The sequence below is a fragment of the Tursiops truncatus genome, chromosome 2, assembly GCF_011762595.2.
Source record: "Tursiops truncatus isolate mTurTru1 chromosome 2, mTurTru1.mat.Y, whole genome shotgun sequence".
Classification (NCBI taxonomy): domain Eukaryota; kingdom Metazoa; phylum Chordata; class Mammalia; order Artiodactyla; family Delphinidae; genus Tursiops; species Tursiops truncatus.
The window spans coordinates 112728553-112750210 of NC_047035.1; the positions used below are offsets into that span (position 1 = coordinate 112728553).

The window sequence follows — 21658 nt, forward strand, 5'->3', positions numbered from 1 at the left end:
GGATCCCTGGACCTTCCCGAAATCCAGCATCTAGGGCAGCAGGGGGCCCCAGGACCCTGCCCCAGCCTGTGGCTTGTGTCTGTTCTGATGGGACATGCCTGTGCCTTTGTGGTTGTCAAAGGCTCGTTAACCCCTCCTGGAAGACTCAACGCAGTCAAACGTATCCCCCTGCCCCACTTCCTCCCTTTCTCTCCCTGAGCCCTGGCCACACAGCCCTTCTTTATTTTCCCTAGGTGCATCATGCTTCCCTCGGGGCCTTTGCAAGTGTGCTTCCTTCTGTCTAGAACAATCTCTCCCACCCTGTCCCCTTTTGACTTTGGTTAACGTTTCTCATCCTCCCTTCGATCATTCATAGTCAGCTTCAATAAGTATAGGTTGGATGGATGAATGAAAGAATGACCAATCATGTGTGAGAGGAGCAGGCACTAGCAAACGGCCTTCTTCCATCGCTCTCCATTGTCTTTGCCTAGTTAATCATCGCCAGAAGGAGAAAGGGAGCCTGTGGATCCGGAGGCTGTGATGTCCGCCTTCTACTTTGCTCCGCCTTGCTGCTCCTGGACAGAAGCGGCTTCAACCTGGGTGATGCCTCTTAGCTGTGAGTATTACCGCTTGCAAAGAGGGAAAAGAGAAATAATCTAAATATTTGGGATTCCAAAAGTTGTCTTGTACCAGGTAACTTGAGGCTTCCTATCTCCTCTTTCTGGCCATGAGACAAGAAAGGGAATGAGAGTGAAGTACGAGAGGTAAGGGGAATTAGATAACCTGAACATAGCCTGAAGACTCCCTGAGGACACTTCATCGGAAACCGACATTCCATCGAGAAGTCATTTTACTGCTGTCCTCTGAGCTTGTGGTACAGCTATTCTCTTACAGGCCAAGTGGGGGCCAGCCCCAGGCAGGCCCTCGGGAGGAACCCGGTTTTTAGGTCCATACCCCAGATGCCCTGGAGGAGGAAGAGAAAGAAGTAAGTTAAGGAGGCAAGCAGGGGAGGGAAGGCTTCTTAACACTCACAGAAAGGTTCTCAGAAGCAGCTTAAAACTACATGTTTACCAGCTCGCGAGGGACTCTGTTGTGTCGTGGTGTTCTGTTTTGTTTTATTTTGTTTTGTTTAAATCACGCTTCCCTTATTTCCTTATTATTCACTGGGCACAAGCTTGCCTTGACTTTGCAGTCTACAAACGTTCACAACCAAGAAAATGAAGAGAACGATTTTGCATTATTCCCGGTACCCGGTACCTTGCTGGAGCCTGAAATTAGGGGTTGGACTACATGTCTGCTTCCCTTCCACCTCCAAATGTTAACAAAGAAGGGATAATGGAGGGGTTTTCTTCCCTGCTGGGACACAACCCCCAGAAATGCCAATTAGGATGAAAACATTAGTGTTTGTCAAGAGTAGAGAGCAGTATTTTTTCAAAGCGTAACTTCTGGAACTCTAGCCCCAAGAAATAGTCTGCTGGTAAAAGGATTCCTGGTCAGTACTTACTAGTGAAGTGCAGAAGCTGTGTTACTCATATGTTCCCCCCAAAAGGTCCGGTTGTCCCAAGCTGCCTTCCTGCAATCTGTTCACACTGGGCTCTCATTCCAGTCCCATATGCTCTGAAATCCCAGGAAGCCGCTCTCAGCAGTATGCCATCGGTCCCCCAACATTAGGAAGTCCTCACTAGTGCCGATGTTATGCTCCAGGCTGGGGACCCCCAGGAGGAATGGTGGGATGCTGGGCATGTGGTGCTGGGCAGGGGGCAGGCTTAGTGAGGTGGGGTGGTGGCAGTCTTGTGCAGGATGACCAGGTCATCTATCATAGCAACCTGGACAGTGGAGTGAAGGGGGCACTAATTATTCCTAATTATACGTGGCAGCAGGTGGAAACTAGGGCTGCCCTATATATGTGGAGCTGACAGAGGGGTTATGATTTTTGTTTCTCAGCTTAGGAGCCACTTCTACGGCCAATGGGCAGTGGTCACAGGAAAAAGCTTTCAGTTAACAATTAGAGGGGGCTTTGTAACAGAAAGTCTCCAACAACAGTGTGGGCTATTTTATGAGTAGTGAGCACCTTAACACTGCAGATATGCACGAGGGTAACTGACAACCTGCCCTCCAAGATGTTGTGTACAGAAGACACTGACATGCCAGGGAGCTGGACGACCGCGGGGTAGCCTGTGACTGGGATCTGAGGCACCCACTCTGCTTTGTCCTCTCTGCTAGAGAGGGTTAGTTGTTTATACGTGAGGACCAAATTCTGCCAATCTGATGCATGCACACCCATACGCTTGGGTAAAAGTAGAAATGCAACAGGACTGAAAGATTTAAAACTTGCTGACTTTGTATAATTAATATTCTCTTGTGTCTACACAGAATGTAAATATCTCTGTTTAAAATGAGACTAGATTTCACAGTCTTGACTTTAAAAAAGAGAACACTCTGTGACATGTAAGCAAAACGTGGTCACAACTATTTGAACAAGTTTGAAGTAGATCAGAATCAGCTCTGAAAAGCCAGCTTAGGTCACTTGGATTAAGTTTGGTCAATAAAAATTGCACTCTGGTTATGTAAGATGTTCACATCAAGGGCAGAAGGGTGGGAATATAAGGGAATTCTTTGTACTATTTTTGCAACTTGTCTGTATGTCTAAAATTAGTTTTTAAAAAACTCCATATCCTTGGCTCCTAAGCCCTGCTTATACCATGGCCTGCCTGAAGAACTTCCCTCATCCTTTAAGGCTCAGCTCAGGCAGAACATCCCAGGATTTCCGATCCCCTCTCATGAGTTGGGGATCTGCAGATGCCCCAGTTATACCTACCACCTACCAGTACGATTTTCTATTCTGCACCTTTCTCGCCTTTCTCTGAGCGTCTTTTGGACTGGAATATTTTCTTCATTTTATATTTACCTCTGAGTACCAAGGCCCTACTCAGCACTCTGTACGTATCTCTTCAATAAATTAATAAATCAATCCATTTTGAAGTTTTATTAGTTATTTTTTTCTTTTTAAAAATTGTGGTAAAATATACACTACATAATTTTAACCATTTGAAGTGTCCAATTCATTGGGACATTAAGTATATCCCAATGTTTTATAATTTTTCTATCATTTTAAATGGTCTAAACTGGTCAGAGCTGTTAGAGCCACTTAATCTGGACCCAGGGGACTCATGACACTCAGAATTCATTTCATCCCACTGTGCCACCAATCAAAATCTGTGTGAGCGAGTATGGAATTATTTCATCCTATTTGAACTAGCTTGAATCAGGGAGAACTGGCTCTGCCCAGGCTCCAGGCCAGTAGTCGGCACTCAAAGTTGGTGATTTTCTTTGGCCTAATCTCTTGGGTTGTCACTTTCTCTTTTGTTATTTTTTTTTCCCTTGGAGGTATCTGCCCTGCTGCTCTCCTTTCTCCTCCCACATACCACACCCGTCCCTGGATCGGCCTGGCTCTGGGGCAGGGAGCTTACATTCTACTGCCACCTTCATTGTCCCACCCGTGCACCTGCACTTTCAAAACAACTCCTGCAGGCAGGCTTTGGAGGCAGTCATAATCAAACAGGCTGACTCATTTAGGGAGTCTACCTGTATCTGGACAACCTCTTCAAATATTTAAGGTCACCCTTACCCCCTCCTGGGAGAGGAGGGACATTTTCTCACAGTCATTCTATTTCCTACCTCACTAGTTTTAAACGCCTCCATTTGAATTGAAAGAATGTAGCACTGCATTAGGAACCAAGAAGCTGGGCTCTAGTAATTTTCCGGCCATTAGCTAGCTGGGTAATTTTGGTCATGCCCTCCCTGGGACGATATTTGCCAGTTAGTAAAAAGAAGGGCTTGGATATACAGATCAAAGTTTGATTTTTATTATTACTGTTTTGCAGCAGGTTTTTTTTCTGTGTGTGGGGATACAGTATTACCCTAAGACAAGAAAAATGCTGAATCCCTCTGGCTGTCAGAAGCGAGTTTTCTCTCTCCCCCATGCTGTCTAACCCTAGTTAGAATGTGGAGGACTCTTGTCCTTTGTCCCTTGCCTTTAGAAGGAGCCCAGTGAGTATTATCTTTTGTGTGAGTGTGCGCGTGTGACTGTGCGCCCCTTACAGGAGGGCTCTTCTGTCGCTGCCCTTATAGTCACTGCCTTCTTCTCCGCTCTTGTTTACAGCAAAAATTTTCTTGCTGGCTCCCTGCTTCAGCCTCATCCTCATCCTCTTGTAGCCAGAATGGTTGTCCCAAAACGCAAGGATGCCCCCATCCCTCCTGTGCCTCGGTCCTTCAATGGCTCCCACAAACCTCAGGATAAGATTAGCGCGGAATTCAAGGCCTTCCACCATCTGGCCTTAGTTTAATTACCTCCTGGTCTCACCCCTTTTTCCTCTTACTTGGCCAGCCCGGACCGCTCTTCCTTCCAGTCTCGCCACCCTCCTCCCTCCTTTCCTCGGTCTAGACTGTCCTCCCCTCTACGGATTGATGTCTGTCCGCTCTCACCCAGGGATCTGTGGCGTTCGTCCTCGTTAAGGGGCCCCTCTGGTGAGTGAGGGTGGGTTGGGGGCCGGTGCTTCCCGAGGCGGCCGCCAGGGGGCGTCAGGAGCGGCTCCAGATGACAGCAGGAGGCCGAGAGTGGGGGAGGGAGGAGGGACTGAGGGAGCGCGGATCCCGGCTCTCGGGATCGCAAACTCAGAGCCAGAGTTCTCCGCGCGCACCCGAGCCTCTGGCCGCCCGCGCAGCCCGACGCGGAACCCGGGCGCAGCGGGAGCCCGTGCAGGACGGGCGCGGGGCGGCGGCGGCAGCGGCCGTCCATGCGGCGCGCTCGGGGCTGCCCGGCGCCGGGAACCACGCGGGGGCGAGGCGAGGCGGCCACCGGCCGCTCCGGGACACGGACCGCCAGGTGAGCCGAGCTGCCCGCGCCGCGCGCCCTCTGCGCCCAGCCCGCGGGGTCACGACCCGGCCCGGCCGCTGCCAGCCTCTCGGGCCCCCTCAGGACCGCCGGGCGGGGTGGCGCGGGTGGCGGGGCGCAGTGGGTGTGTCGGGGGCGCCGAGGGGCTGCGTCCGAACCAGGCTGGGGGAGCCAGCGCGCGCCTAGTTCGTGCCGACGGCTGCGCCTCCTTCTGTCCTCTTCTTTTCCTGGGGGATTTGCTCCGTCCCAGCGCCAGCACTCACCCCTCCACCCTCCTACTTGGAAACTATAGGGACAGTCAACCTTGGCCGTCCTGGAGTCGGGGCCGCGAGCTCTCTTGGTTGCGGCAGTTGGGGACTGGCGAGTGAACACCCAGCCCGCGCGACCCCACGCTAGCCTCGCCAACCTCCTGCCCGGGGCCGGAGAGCTGATCGAGTCTCGGTCGGCGCGCGTCGAGACCCAGCCTGGGGCCTCGGCCACATCGTTTTCTAGAAAGCCTCACATCTCTGTGTGTGTGTCTCAGCTAAACCGCTGCAACCTAGCGCCTCTGGGAGCCGGAGTGGATGGGCGGTTTCCGCCAACTCCGGACACTTCCTCAAGTGTAGCCCAAGTACCTGCAGTCCCTTGGCGCGCTTGTAGAATTAGCTTTTACAGAACTAGCCCACACTGGAGCTATCTGGAAGTTAATATTTTTTTCTTTGAAATAACATCAGCCGTAAGTTGGGAAGAGGCTTTCAGGTCGTTCTCAGGCCCACTTAGCATCGGGAATTTGTGGGGTCTCCTTAAGCAGTCCACAGCCAGACCCGCGCCCCACCCCCCTGCGCGTGCCTCCACTGCTGCCTGGCGAGTGTGCGTGCCCGCCTCTCTTCCTGTCTCCTCAGTGACCCCCACCACGCAGCCCTTTGTCCCTTGGCAGGCAGTAAGTGAATCTGAAGCCTTGGTCCTGGGTAGCCAAAGCGATCCTGTGATGCCTGTTGGAATTTGGAAAAAGAGACATAGAGACCTGAGAGAGGTCTGCGGAATCATCTCCTCCAACTGTCCTTTCGCAGCTGAAGGCATCCAGGTACAAAAGAGTCTAAAGATTTTTCAAAGATCACACAGCTCTTAAAACCTGTATAACCTGTGTATGTCTTCTGCTTCATTGATAAAAATGATGAAGTGGTTGGGCTTAATAGCACTTTATTGGGTCTCAAAATACAAAGAAGTAAACATTTTTAAAAGGTGATTTAAATACAGTGCTACTCAACTCCTATAGATTTTTGTTGGTACCATAGTTGAATTCCTTTAGAGAACAAAATCCTAGCCCTGAAATTAATGCAAGGAAGCAGACAGGAGTCCTGGGACTTTGCTATAAACCGTTGCAGGGCTGGAACAGGGATTTCCCAGAGGTCCCGGAAACAAGTTTGGGTGATCAGAATACTGGAGGCCCTAGTGAACAAGCAACTCGGGTGGCCTCTTGTGGGGAGGGCTGGCCAGATGAGCTTGTGTGGTCTCCTCCATGCCCAGCACCCAGCAGGGTGCCAGCTTGGTCTTATCTTCATTTCAGGCTTCCCTGCCATGTAGAAGTGGTTCCAGTTGGCTGTTAGGAAAAAATAAATAAAATACAGCCTAGAGTTTGCATAAGATCAGGATTGGATATTTTGACTCGGAGGGTTGTTGTTGACCTAGAAATGCTTATTGTGACTGTGATCAGTTATCCTAAAGAGAGTCTGGGTACTGATTGCCTATCCTTTTCCATCCCCCAACGTTTCTCTCCATGGTACCACCTTTCTCCCAGTTGGCTGGGAGTCTCTATGTTTGAGGGTACCAGACTCGGCATCCCAGCTCCCTCATTTATAGCTAATTCGTTACCAAGTCCCATCCACGTTCTTTTGTGGTATCCAGGAAATTATTTTCCTGTCTCCATTCCCTCTGCTCCCTCCTCAAACCATGTCCGCGTTACAGTAAGAGTCTCCCCTCTTGACTTCTGGCCACGAGTCCCTTTCTTCATTTTAATCCATCGTCTTTCATGCTGACAGATTAATATTCCTAAAATTCTGATTGCACCACATCACTTCTTTCAAAAAATCACAATGGCTCCCCAGCATTCACTTCTATTTAAATCTTCTCCAGCCAATATTTTTGGGGATCTGCTGTGTCAGGGAGTGTTACAACATGCTGAGGCTTAAACCAAGAGCAAGACAATATCCTTGCCCTTGATTCGTTGACAGGCTAGCAGATGATGTATAGCCACCTGGGAGAGAAAGAGATGTAAAGAAAGAACCACAAAACACAGCAAAACATTGGGAGTGTGCAAAACATCAAGGAGACACAGATGAGGGAGAAATATTTTCCTGCGTGGGAAGAGCTAGGAAAATTTCTGCTGGGCTTTGAAACATGGGGAGGAGTTCAAGGAGATGGGAAAGGCTGGAAGGAGGGGAAGCATGGCAGGCAAAGGGAAGAGCTTGAGCAAAGACCTAGAGATGTGAAAGTGTTCGTATGGACACGGTGGCATCAAGGCCATTCTTCGTCTGGATGTTTCAAACTTGCCTTAATTTGAGTCTACTTTATTGATCCAAGAGCAGCCCAGCTCTTCCCTGCCTGAAATCCTTCACTCCACTTACCTGTTCTTTTTATCGTGGCCTTGTATGTCCCCTACCCAGCAGCTCAGAAATGCAGATTTCCCCTCTGCTGGTCTAAATTTTGCCAGGAAGTGGATCCCAGCCCTTCTTGCACATGCCCATCCCTCTCTTCCATGAACCCATTTTATGTGTTCCCCTGCATTCTTTGCACGGTCTCTGTATTCAGCCTGGACATGTCCTAGCGGGCAAGCCGCATCTCCCCAGCCACCCCAAAGTTTCTCCAGAGCAGCTCCTGGGTTTCTGTTCCTAGGGCCTCTCCCGGGCCGTGGGGCACAGTTCCAGCACGTTGCCAGCACCAGCGAACTTGAAAATGTGACTGGCTTTGACCTTCCATCCTACTTTTCCCTGCTTTCTCTTCTTCTCCCCACTTGTCCCACCTTTTATCTTTCTCTGTGTGTGTGTGCAGAGTTGTGATATTTATTTACATATGTGCAGATCTAAAGGTTGCACGTGTGTTTATCGACTGGCTTCTCTTTGAAGGTAATGGTTTAGAAATGCTGTGCCAATTGCTAACGCAGGGCCCAGGCTGCCACTGGGAGGGGAGCTTCAGTGCGAGGCTCTGCCTTGAGGCTGCTTTGCTGACTCTTGCCCTCTTTCAGGATCCCCCCTCTTTACTCCCCTCTGCTTGACCTGTGCGCTGATGCCGGGCCACCCCTCATCTTGGGCCAGATTTGCCTTCTTTTCTTTCTCCAACCCATCAAAACTGACTTCTCCGGTTTCTGGAGCCTTGCTGGCCTGATGAATTCTTTCAGGTCAAGTTTAATGAGCCCTGTGTGTGCTGGGCTTGATGCTTTCATCCTTCCAGCAACCTGTGACAGGAACAGTATCATCTGCATTTTATGAGGAAGGAAACTCCGCTTACTTGCCTGAGGTCAACAACTCAGGTTTGGAATCTGAGTCTTAGAACCCAGCTTCCTAAGTCTGGTGCTCTTTCCACTATATCCCCGTTTCCTGAAAGGGTTGTTTTCAGAACACCTGAATCAGAATTAGGATCTGGTGGGGAAAAAAAACAGATTCCAGGGTGGAGGCAGGGCCTGGGAACGAGCATTTTAAAGACAGCCTCAGGTAATTCTGCACGGCTCAGGTTTGAGGACCACTGCCCTAGGCTGCCTTTACAATGAGGTTCTAATGACAGGTGGTGAGTTAATGAGCCACTGGATCCCAGGTAGCACAGTCCTTTTTAACAGAGGCCTTGACCTTGACTCTTAAGGAGTGAGCCATGGAGCAGAGCCCTCTTTTGGTCAAAGGGGTCTTCAGTTCAGTCCTGAAAGCATGCTCCGCACCTCTCCCCATCAGGCTCACTGTGAATGTATTTCTGGGCCTGAGCATGTGCTGAGGGAGAGGGACCAGGGTGGATTGGTTTGGAGACCCGAGTTGCCTGAGGTGACAGTAGACTGGGACTCCCCAAAGAGGGCTGAGCGTGTGGGCGTGGTGAGTCCCACCTCCTTCCCCAGAGTGGGGTCTGGTCACTGACACATCTCCTTCATTCTACAGGCCTTTATTTTGCACCATCCCACCTCGAGGCTTGGTTTCCCCATCTGTAACAAAGGATGGCCACATCCTAGAGGGCTGGTGTAGGGACTGGTGCACAGGCACATGGGGCATTAAGCAAAGTGGGTGCCCGGTGTCAGTTTTCATCCCATTTAACTGCTCTGTACCCAGTCAGCGCTTGGCAGGCAGTTGGCGCTCAATATATGAGCTCTAGAAAAAGTACGTCGTCTCAGGCCCCCTCAGGTCCAGGGGGTTTGTGTGAAGGGCTGAATATTGCAACCTTAATTCAAACCCAGGAAATGAACAGCCCTAGCTGTGCAGTAATAATAGTGATGATGATGATGATGATAATGATCAAGAAGAATTATCCATTCAACATCCTCTTCCCTCTCCATTTCCTTCCTACAATTTCCCTTTAGTTTCCTCCAAGAAGGACCTAAGAAACAGGTAGGCAGCAGTTTGCTTTTATTGATGGTTACCTGGCCCGGGAGAGTGGTCCCTTTCTGCTTATCTCTTTTCCTTTTTCCCTAATCCTTTCCCTGAACGTACTGTGCATGCTGTCTTCTCCCATGAGCCTTACTCAAGCACATCACTGAGCAGTACCCCGGCAGCATTCTCCCTTAACCCCTCTCCTCTCGGGCCTGGTCCGGAGAGCCTGCTTACACTGCCCTTGTCCCAGAAGGGTGGTATCAGGCAGCCCAGGACCTGGGCTGGGCAACCCTCCCAGACAGCTGGCCGTCTGCCCTAGGGCTGGCCAGCAGCAAGGACCCAAATAATGAGTGATTATTGGGCGCCCCATCTAATCTCCTGCCAGGGGAAATGAAGGGCCAGCCGTGGGCTGGGGCTCGTCATGACCTGCTCCAGGTGGGCTTGGAATGCACCCAGCGCAGGATGGGGATTAAGGCTTGAAAGATGAGAGGAAATGAGATGTTAACCCTTTAGGTTGTGGCCCCCTGAGCCCCAACAGGGAAGTCACAAGGGAATTATCTGTAGGCATCTGATGAAAGGGGAGCTTGGCCTCTGATTTACGGCAGGGATGCAGCCACATGACTCTGAGGGGAGAGCAGCAGGGTGAGACAAGTGATGTCTTTGACTTCACCATTTTTCTTGGAGGCTCAGGTTAATTTCTTATGCAAATGGATATGCGGACTGCAGGGAGGCTGCTCTACCTGCTTCCTTCTTGGAAACCTTCTGATCATATCAGCACGTTACAAATTTGTAGATGCCAAACAGACTTTTCCTTCTGTAACACAGTGCCTCTGGTCCCTTGTCATTTCGAGGAGGATGGAGAAGGGAGTCTGGCACTGGCTGGACACCATCTTCGGTAGTGGGTCCACCTCCTTCCCCGGGTCAGGCAGCTGAGGGTGGGAGCCCTCCCGAGCCGGCTGCCTGAATTCAGGCCTTGACTCAGCCATGCTGGGGGGCCCTGAAGAGTTCCTTAACCTCTTGTGCTGTAAGTCTTCCCGTCTGTAAAATGGGCATAATAATACATACATACATACTGTGGGTGAGAGTCATGAGAATGTAAAAAGCTTAAAACAGCCTCAGGCACGTGGATGCGCGTGTGAAGGTTAGCCATCACTTTTTTCTCGCTTCTCTGGGAAGGATGTAAGCAGCTTCTCTTCCACACCTCTCACATTTGCTTAGGGTGATTGATCTCGATTGTTTGACCTCTAACCCTCACATGCCTTGAATTCTGGTCCCTCTCGCCCCTCCCTTTGCTACTGGCTCCCTGGCCTTCAGCTGCCCTTTTGATTCCACTCCTTGCCCCCAGCCCCTGCCTCCACGCTTGGCGGCCAGAGCTGGTGGACTGCGAAGTGACACCTGCCTGGTCCTGTGGTGGCATGGCCCTTCCACACCAGCGCTGCCCACAGCCAGCCTTGCTGTGACCTGACAGCCCAGAGAAAAGTGGCTGAGAGTAGGGAGGGCAGCTGCCTTGAAAGCAAAATTAGGAGCCGTGGAGACAGTCTGACCTGGGTGCAAATCACAGCTCTGTCCCTTCTTCTGGTTTCTTTGAGCTCTGGTTGCTTCATCCTTGATTGATGCTAAGAATAGCAACACTTATCTAATGGTCGAGAGGTTCCCACCCGACAGTGGACGTGAGGCTCTTTGAGACTGTCAGTAGAGGCGGAGAGTTTATTGCTGGTTATAAGGTGAGTCTTGGGAGTGGAGCTGTGTGTCTTCAAGTTTTTAAGTCTTGTTACAGGGTATGCACTGACATCCTAATCGCTAGCTCTGTTTAGTGTCTTTTCCAGAACAGACAAGTACTCAGGTCCTGCTTGACTTTAGTGATGTTTTAGTCAAGGCCCAGGGTTTCATTCTATTTTTTTTATTTTTATTAATTTTTACTGGAGTATAGTTGATTTACAATGTTGTGTTAGTTTCTGCTGTCCAGCAATGTGAATCAGTTACACATATACATATATCCACTCTTGTTTAGATTTTTTTCCCATATAGGTCATTACAGAGTATTGAGTAGAGTTCCTGTGCTATACAGTAGGTTCTTATTAGTCCAGGGTTTCATTCTGCTTGTAGTTCAAAGGATCTTCTGGCCAGCTAAGGGAGAGGGAACTGCTGTTTATGGAACTCTGTGTCAGGTGCTGGGATTTACCTGCATGAAGTTATTTAATCCTCTCCACAATCCATGTAAGCTAGACAATATTCTTCTTGTTGTACAGCCTAGAAAACTGAGGCTCAGAGAGGTTAAGGAAATTACATGGGCTCACACAGCAAGTGGATGTCAGAGTGATATTTGAATTCCAAGTCATCCGCCTCCAGAATATGTGCTCTGGGGGAACTACTGGGCCAGTTAGTGCCTCATTATAATTATAACCCGCTGAGAAGTCTAACTGTAACCACTTAAAAGTCTAATTGTAACCCACTTGAAAATTTTAAAAATTGAGATTCACCATTTTAAAGTACACAATTCAGTGGTTTTTACGTTATTCACAAAGTTGTGCCACCCTCACCATGATCTAATTCCAGAATATTTTCAGCACCCCTAAAAGAAATTCTGTACCCATTAGAAGTCATTCCCCACTCCCTCCTCTCCCAGCCTGTGGAAACCATGACTCTACCTTCTGTCTCTATGGATTCTGGACATTTTATATAAATGGAGTCATTATAGTACATGGTCTTTTGTGACTGACTTCTTTCACTAAGAATAACGTTTCCAGGGTTTGTCCATGTTGAAGCATGTATCAGTGCTTCCTTCCTTTTTATTGCTGTGTAACCCACTGAAACTAAAAAGTAAGGCTGACTATTTTGCTTAGAGAAGGGGTGGAGTTACAATCGCAAAACAGATGTAGCACAAAGGGGGGCTCATTTTTTACTGTGGGCAGGTGTGAAAGAACCGTGACTATGGGGGCAGGTGGAGTGAGTACGGCTGCCTGAGTGTGTGGAGGCGGAGGCGGGAGGGAGGTTGGCTGGGTTCCCACGTCTGGGAGTAGCAGGGATGCCCAGCTTCTCTCCTCCAGGCACTCGTGCTGCCCTTGGCTTGTGCCACTGGCAAAGGCTATTGAGATGTGCCCTGGGTGCCATGGACCCCTGCCTGGGAGAGGTGGGCTGGAGGGCTTTGGAGCTGCCTTTGCCACAGTCTGCCTAGTTTCGGTACAGTGTAGACAGTTTAGCCCCTGCACAGTCTGCTGCATAGCTTTTAACTCCACATGGACCCCGGTGTCAAATGCTGTGTGCTGATGACGGCACTGATGATTTGCTTTTTAAGTTTCTAGATATAACACTTTATGTTTTTCTGATTACAAAGGTAAGATATATTTATTGCAGAAAACTTAGAAAATACAGAAAACACAAAGCAGAAAAATAAAAATCACCCATAATTTCCCAACCAATGATGACCATTATTTTCAATGTGTATCTTCCTGGTGTCTCTCTCTCTCACCCTGCCCACACACACTTTTATAAAATCGGTATTATGTTAAACATATTGTTTTGTTCACTACTTTTTCACTTAATAATTCATCATAAACATTTTCCTTCTGTACTAAATATTCGATATTCTTCAAAAACATGATTTTTTAAATGGCTGCAGTGTATTTTTTTAAAATATTAATGTTTGACTTATGATAAAAACCCTCCAGAAAGTAGGCATAGAGGGAACTTACCTCAACATAATAAAGGCCATATATGACAAACCCACAGCCAACATCATTCTCAATGGTGAAAAACTGAAAGTATTTCCACTAAGACCAGGAACAAGACAAGGTTGCCCACTCTGACCACTCTTATTCAACATAGTTTTGGAAGTTTTAGCCACAGCAATCAGAGAAGGAAAAGAAATAAAAGGAATCCAAATCAGAAAAGAAGAAGTAAAGCTGTCACTGTTTGCAGATGACATGATACTATACATAGAGAATCCTAAAGATGCTACCAGAAAACTACTGGAGCTAATCAATGAATTTGGTAAAATAGCAGGATAAAAAATTAATGCACAGAAATCTCTGGCATTCCTATACACTAATGATGAAAAATCTGAAAGAGAAATTAAGGAAACACTCCCATGTACCACTGCAACAAAAAGAATAAAATACCTAGGAATAAACCTACCTAAGGAGACAAAAGACCTGTATGCAGAAAACTATAAGACACTGATGAAAGAAATTAAAGATGATACAAACAGATGGAGAGATATACCATGTTCTTGGATTGGAAGAATCAACATTGTGAAAATGACTATACTACCCAAAGCAATCTACAGATTCAATGCAATCCCTATCAAACTACCACTGGCATTTTTCACAGAACTAGAACAAGAAATTGCATAATTTGTATGGAAACACAAAAGACCCCGAATAACCAAAGCAATCTTGAGAAAGAAAAACGGAGCTGGAGGAATCAAGCTCCAGGACTTCACACTATACTACAAAGCTACAGTAATCAAGACAGTATGTTACTGGCACAAAAACAGAAAGATAGATCAATGGAACAGGATAGAAAGCCCAGAGATAAACCCACATACACATGGTCACCTTGTTTTTGATAAAGGAGGCAAGAATATACAATGGAGAAAAGACAGCCTCTTCAATAAGTGGTGCTGGGAAAACTGGACAGCTACATGTAAAAGAATGAAATTAGAACACTCCCTAACACCATACACAAAAATAAATTCAACATGGATTAAAGACCGAAATCTAAGGCCAGACACTGTAAAACTCTTAGAGGAAAACATAGGCAGAACACTCTATGACATAAATCACAGCAAGAGCCTTTTTGACCCACCTCCTAGAGAAATGGAAGTAAAACAAAAATAACAAATGAGACCTAATGAAACTTAAAAGCTTTTGCATAGCAAAGGAAACCATAAACAAGACCAAAAGACAACCCTCAGAATGGGAGAAAATATTTGCAAATGAAGCAACTGACAAAGGACTAATCTCCAAAATTTACAAGCAGTTCATGCAGCTCAATATCAAAAAAACAAATAACCCAATCCAAAAATGGGCAGAAGACCTAAATAGACATTTCTCCAAAGAAGACATACAGGTTGCCAGTAACACATGAAAGGATGCTCAACATCCCTAATCATTAGAGAAATGCAAATCAAAACTACAATGAGATATCATCTCACACCAGTCAGAATGGCCATCATCAAAAAATCTACAAGCAATAAATGCTGGAGAGGGTGTGGAGAAAAGGGAACCTTCTTGCACTGTTGGTGGGAATGTAAACTGATACAGCCACTATGGAGAACAGTATAGAGGTTCCTTAAAAAACTAAAAACAGAACTACCATACGACCCAGCAATCCCACTAGCAGGCATATACCCTGAGAAAACCATAATTCAGAAAGAGTCATGGGGCTTCCCTGGTGGCGCAGTGGTTGAGAGTCCGCCTGCGGATGCAGGGGACACGGGTTCGTGCCCCGGTCCGGGAGGATCCCACATGCCGCGGAGCGGCTGGGCCCTGTGAGCCATGGCTGCTGAGCCTGCGCGTCCGGAGCCTGTGCTCCGCAACGGGAGAGGCCCGCGTACTGCAAAAAAAAAAAAAAAAGAGTCATGTACCACAATGTTCATTGCAGCTCTATTTACAATAGCCAGGACATGGAAGCAACCTAAGTGTCCATCGACAGATGAATGGATAAAGAAGATGTGGCACATATATATAATGGAATATTACTCAGCCATAAAAAGAAATGAAATTGAGTTATTTGTAGTGAGGTGGATGGACCTAGAGTCTGTCATACAGAGTGAAGTAAGTCAGAAAGAGAAAAACAAATACCGTATGCTAACACATATGTATGGAATCTAAAGAAAGAAAACAGGTTCTGAAGAACCTAGGGGCAGGACAGGAATAAAGATGCAGATGTAGAGAATGGACTTGAGGACATGCGGAGGGGGAAGGGTAAGCTGGCATGAAGTGAGAGCGTGGCATGGACATATATACACTACCAAACGTAAAATAGATAGCTAGTGGGAAGCAGCCACATAGCACAGGGAGGCCAGCTCAGTGCTTTGTGACCACCTAGAGGGGTGGGATAGAGAGGGTGGGAGGGAGAGGCAAGAGGGAGGAAGTATGGGGGTATATGTATATGTATAGCTGATTCACTTTGTTATACAGCAGAAACTAACACACCATTGTAAAGCAATTATACTCCAATAAAGATGTTTAAAAAATATTAATGTTTGCTTAAACAGTCCCCTGTTTTGGACATGTTGGTTTTTTCAGTTTTTCGATATTGTTTATAGATAAAACTGCTTCTTTTGTGCATTTTTTGTACATCTATTAATGCATAGCGCTCCTTCTGGGACAAAAGATATAAATACTCTTAAGGTATTTGATACATATTATCAAATTGGCCTTCCAGAAAACTATATAATTCCACAACTGTGCTACATTTTAACTTGAGTTTTACTGTACATGTTGCTTTGCCGAAGTACGCCTCCATTCCCCCGTGCCTCCCTCCTCCCCTCCCTTCTCTGTACCCCCTGGCTCACCCCACCTATCAGCATAGTACTCTAATTGCTCATATTGTTTTCTCCTTGATATTTGCCTATATTTTAATTTATGCATGTCTTTTTCACCTAGTATGATTTTTATATCAACATTTCTCTTGACATAGTCGGGGTTCCCATTTTAAGCTTAATGACCATTTCCATCATTTTGCCCCCATGATGGTTTCCTTAGCCATTCCCCATCCTCTGTTAGAGATCTAGGTGGTTTCTAGTTTCTTCCTCATCAAAAAATTAGTACTACCAACTTGAATGTTCAGTTTGCTCTTTTGTTTTTTGTTTTTCTGATCTCATGTTCCATTTTGGAAATTCAGTTCCTGGTCATGTAATTACTAGGTGCAAGGCAGGAGCTGTTCTAATAACATTAATGCTGCTGAGGGGCCTTCAGAGAAAAGGCACCTGGGAGGCCCAGGTGAGAGAACCCAGAAACAGAATGGACGCTCGTTTTGGCCTCCCTTTTCCCTTCCTTATTAGGTACTGTTCTTTCCTCGGGGGAACATGGGAGGAACTCAACACCTCACTCCTACAAGGGATATAAGAGGTGCTGCGAATTGGGACTTACCGAGTTCCATGCAGGGAAATTAGGTCAGTGTTCGTACGGTGTCCACATATAAATGGCATCCTACGATAGGTGGTCTTTTGTGACTAGCTTCTTCCACTAAGCATAGTGAAGGGGAAGATCTTGGCGGCTTCTCAGATTGCGCAAATACGCTTTCGTGGTTCTGTGTGGGCCTTGCCTTGCATCCATTCACCCTGCTTCCAGTACTTTCTGAGCCCCGGCCGCGCGTGGCAGCAGGACACTCCATCGTAAGTGGTGTGAGTTCCAGTCCTGACTTTGTCACTTAGTGCCTGTGAACAGCTTAACCTGTTCCAGCTTCAGTTTCCTCATTTGTGAAAAGGACTAATGATCACTGTACCTGCTGTCAGAGTGAGCGGAGACAGCGTTTGTTCATTCCTCTCTTGAAACCAAGGAGCCTTCATGGGCGCTGGGACATCTGTCCGCCTTCAAGAGAAAGGAGCTGGCATTCCTGCCTTGGGGGGCACTTACAGTCTTGGAGGGGCCAGGCGGGGAGATGATGCGTGTGATAAAGGGAAGGCAGGGGCCCAGGAGAAGGGCATCAGTGGTGGGAAATCACAGCGACTTAAGAAGGGCCGCACGCTGACATGGGAAAGGGAGGGAGGACGCAGAAGCCTGTTTTACGGGAGGGCTGCGTTCTCGAAGACCTCACAGAATTCAGATCTCTCATCATTCAGACTGTGGTTTTCCCCAGAGGATAGATGTACAGAGCGTGCATGGGTGCGTGGTGCATTCTCAGAATGCATAATTTTGCTCGAAGTTGGCTTTTCACGCTGTCACTGTTATCACCAGCACTGCACAGAGGGCTCACTCATAAACGGCCCACTTGGTATCTCAGGACGGTTTGACTTCCTTGATAGCCAAGCTGCCGATGGTGGTTGTTACTGTCATCATCACAGTGTGTTTTCAATCCAGCACCACCATTTGACAGACCATCTAGATCAGAGGTCAGCAAACTTTTTTTGTAAAGGGCCAGTGAGTTAATATTTCAGCTTTATAGGGTCTTTGTTGCAACTAATCAGCTCTGCCTTTGGAGCACAAAAGCAACCACAGACGATACAGAAAAGAATGGGCAGTAAAACCTTATTTACACGCGCTGCAATTTGAATTTCATATAATTTTCATGTCGTGAAATAGTATTCTTCTTTCAATATTTGTTCAGCCATTTGAAAATGTGACAAGAGCAGGCCGTGGGACAGGTCTGGCCCACTGGCCAGGGTTTGCTGACCCCTGGCCTAGATGACTATAATATTTGAAAATTGTTTTCAGTTGAGTGAATGTTAAAAAAAAATAAAAAGAGTGAATGTTAAAATAGCCCCGCAGTCAACAAAACCACTCATAGAAGTTCCGGTGATCGTAAGAGTATAGCTAAGTTCACAAGTTCTATCAAAAGATTGTGGGTATTTATCAGCCTGGGCGATACCAATGTAGGCAAGTTATTCTAACGAATTTTAAAATTTACATCATATTGTTTTGAAATGCATCAAATGACTTTATTAATAGTTATCTCATTCTATGTTGTGGTTCAAATTGTATCCCATACCTTTGTTCGTTACTGTGTACCATCCTGGAATCTAACAACTCTGCCTGCCTCTAGACAGTCTGATGGCCTATGGTGAGGGGTTTGGAGCTTAATTCTGGCTGGAATTGTTGTTGTAGAAGCATGGGAAGGAGCACCAAGGCGTATGTCTGGCACATGGTGAATGTGGGATAGACTTTGTTCTCTCTTCTCCCTTTCTTTTCCTCCCCACCCAAATGTTCTGTATATTTGGTCAGCTCTAAAACATGCTGAGCCTCTTTGAAATTGTTACTTTGGTTCTTTCCACATGCAGTAAAGTCACTAACCTTTTTAAATGGAAACAAAAACAAAGGCTGTTAGAAAGCAGTTTCCCCTCCCGGGTCACCAGCTTTCCCTTGCTGGAGAATAAGCAGTGCTGTGCTGAGACCGCGACCAGGGCCAGAAGAGAGGCCCCAGGTCCAAGGCAGGCGCCTCCAGCTGGGTGCAGACCCAGCTCTCCAGCCAGGAGGGGGGCGTCTGGTCTGCTGGCTGCTCTGAGGTCCACAGCTCCTGGGTGTTTCTTGGTTTCAGAGATTCCAACGGTAGGAAAGCCAGGATCCTCTCCAGATGGGAGACCACCAGCCCCGAAGGTGACTGTGATGCTGTGGTTCTTGGCTCTCGAGTGTGCTTTTGCTGTGTGTGTTGGATGGAAGGCCCGTCTTGAGTAGACATGTGTTTGTGTTGTTCAGGGGGCTGATGTGCACAACCACGTGTGCTTTCTGGCCTGGGGTCTGGCAGGATGTGAAGAGAGGCAGCCACTATCCTTTGGCTGGTGAGATTTTGCACTGTTATGTTGGGGAAGGGGCTGGCATTCTTCCTGTGCTTTTGGAGCTCTTTGGTTTATAGACGAGTGGTCTTGGAGCCGAGGGCATGGACATTGAGTCCTGACTTTGCTACCGCTTTGCCATTTGATCTCCAGTAACCCATCCTACTCTGTCTCTGGGGTCACTAATTCCTCACTCCTGAATGAATGGTGATAGCCATTTCTGGGGGCCCATTTCTCAGCTGAGACATGTGGGGAGCCTGGACTTTCACTCCCATCCAGCAGCAGTAAGGCGTCCTTGCCCCTCCCTGCTGGGTGGTCAGAGGAGACCTAGTGGAGAGTCAGGACTCTTACCACCACCCAGTAGTAACGAGGCCATGCATCTCCTCCCACTCTCTGCCTTCGCCCAGTGGTGCCAGTGGAGGCCTTGTGAGGCACAGTGATGTGGCCCTCCTGCCCCTCCCAGCCAGGGAAGTATCAGTGGAGACTTGTTGGGGAGCTGAAACCCCCTCCCCTGTCAGCAGTAATGATGAGCCCTCCTCCCCCCTTAGGAGGCCAAGTGGGGAACCTGGACTTCTATCCCCACCTAGCTGTGATCAGGTAGGATTCCCCTTCCTCAGCTGGAGCAGTGTCAGAGGAAGCCAGCTAAAATGGAAGGTTTAAGTAAGTTCTAGAGCCTCATAACGTAATACCTAAGATGTCCAGGTCTTAATTGAAAACCACTCGTCACACCAAGATGCATGGAGATCTCAAGCTTAATGAGAAGAGACAACACTGAGGTGACAGGGAAGTGGCAATTATCTGACGAAGTTTTGAAGCAGTCATCATAAACATGCTTCAGTGAGCAGTTATGAACATGCTTGACACAAACGGGAAAAAAAATAGAAAGTCTCAGCAAAGAAACAAAAGGCATAAAGAAGAACCAAATGAAAATTTTAGAATGGAAAAAGACAGTAACCGAAACAAAATCACACTGGATGGGCTTTACAGCAGAATGGAGATGACAAAGGAAAGAATCAGTGAATTTGAAGACATAACCATAAACATTCCCCCAATCTGAACGACAGAGAGAAAATAGACGAGAGGAAGAGAAAAAGAGCAGATCCTCAGGGGACCTGACATTTGGGTCTTTGAAATCCCAGTAGAGGGGAAAGAGGGTAGGACTGAAAAAGTTCTCAATAGACTAATTGCTGAAAACTCCCCAAGGTTAGGATGAGACACAAGCCTCCAATTCAAGAGCTTAGTAAGTTCCGAACAGGATAAACCCAAAGAAATCCATACTGAGATATCTCATGCTCAAACTTCCGAAAATAATTTTGAAAAAGAAGAAAGTAGGAGGAGTCAGTCTCCCAAGGTTTCAAGACTTATAGCCACAGTAATCAAGACCGTGTGGGGTTGACACAGGGACAGAAGAGAGAACCTAGAGGCGTGCCCATCTGATTTTTGGCAAAGGTGCTTAGGGAAATCAGAGAAACATTTACTGCAGTGATATGGATGGTGATTTGGAAGAGGCTGGTAGTAGATGGAGAGGAGAGGGGAGGGTTTACCTGAGAGACAGTTACAAGCAAAGAATTGACAGCTGGCAAAAGATGAGGTCTTAGGGCTCATGGGAGGGGGAAATCACAGAAGCTCAGGCAGGCTTCGAACTTTGTTCATTGGAAGAATAGTGATACCACCATCAAAGTAGGAAAGCTCGGCAGGAAGAGGACTTTGTGTGGAGCTGGTGACCAGGTCCTTTTATCATTAAGCATGTGTGGGCCATCAGCAGGAGGAAACTAGAAGTACAGGAAAACAGTCTGAATGAGAGGGTAGGCCTTGAGACGTTGGGGTTTTTTTTGCGGTACGCGGGCCTCTCACTGTTGTGGCTTCTCCCGTTGTGGAGCACAGGCTCCGGACGCGCAGGCTCAGCGGCCATGGCTCACGGGCCCAGCCGGTCCGCGGCATGTGGGATCTTCCCGGACTGGGGCACGAACCCGCGTCCCCTGCATCGGCAGGTGGACTCTCAACCACTGCGCCACCAGGGAAGCCCGAGACGTTGGGTTTTTGAGACCTCTGCATGAGATAATAATCAAAGAGGTCAGAGTGTAAGAGTGCTTACCCAGTGTACAGAGCTCATTAGCGGGGGATGGGTTGTGGTTGATATTTTTCTAGTCCTGGTTTGGGTCACAGGGGGAGCAGACAGAGGAGACCGGCAGGGAACAGACGCAAATGGCTGCTGACGATTGGGTTCAAGAAAAAGGGTACGGTAACGGTTTTATTCTTGCTAAACCCAATTGTCTTTTACTGTCCCCCTTGACCTTTGGGTGACCTTTGACTCCAGCGACTTGCCTCTCTTGGTTTCCTTGAAAATATTTCCTAATTCACAATCTGGCTGTCTGTTTTTCATTATCATAATCTTTTAATCATGGCACCCGATTTCAGCTTTACCTAATACCAGCCCATCACAGAGTTGTGTCAGGGAAATAAGACTAATTTGCTGGGGTTTTGCTTCCCTCTGTAAGGATATATGAGCCTTTCAGCCTACACCGCACAGCAGTGATTGTTACAAATCATTGACTAGATTTCTATCGCTTAAAAAAATAATGACATAACTCAAATGTCAATGCAGAAGCCCCAAGAGCTGAGCAGGAAAAGGCAAATCCTTCTCTCTGATGTTCAGAAGCGCCAAGGGCAGAGTATGTGGCCGGCTGATTTATGGTGGCCGAGGCACACGGAGCCGGGATGTGTTCTGGACGGGTAAGTGCATGGGCGCACTGAGATGATATGCTGGACTCAAGGCCACAGCTGCTGTGGAGTGAACGGGGCAGAGCA

General features: G+C 47.6%; 1 protein-coding gene across 2 annotated transcripts in view; it reads left to right on the top strand.

The window, feature by feature from the left end:
- Nucleotides 1–4651: 4651 nt before the first annotated feature.
- Nucleotides 4652–21658, top strand: part of THSD4 (thrombospondin type 1 domain containing 4) — a 571321-nt gene continuing 554314 nt past the window's right edge. The window contains exon 1 of one of the 2 annotated variants that reach the window (XM_019949134.3): nucleotides 4652–4864. The gene's annotated coding sequence lies outside the window, so the exon portion shown is untranslated. Of the gene's footprint in view, nucleotides 4865–5536; nucleotides 5937–21658 lie in introns of those variants that run through there. The other variant, XM_019949138.3, reaches the window with a different exon arrangement.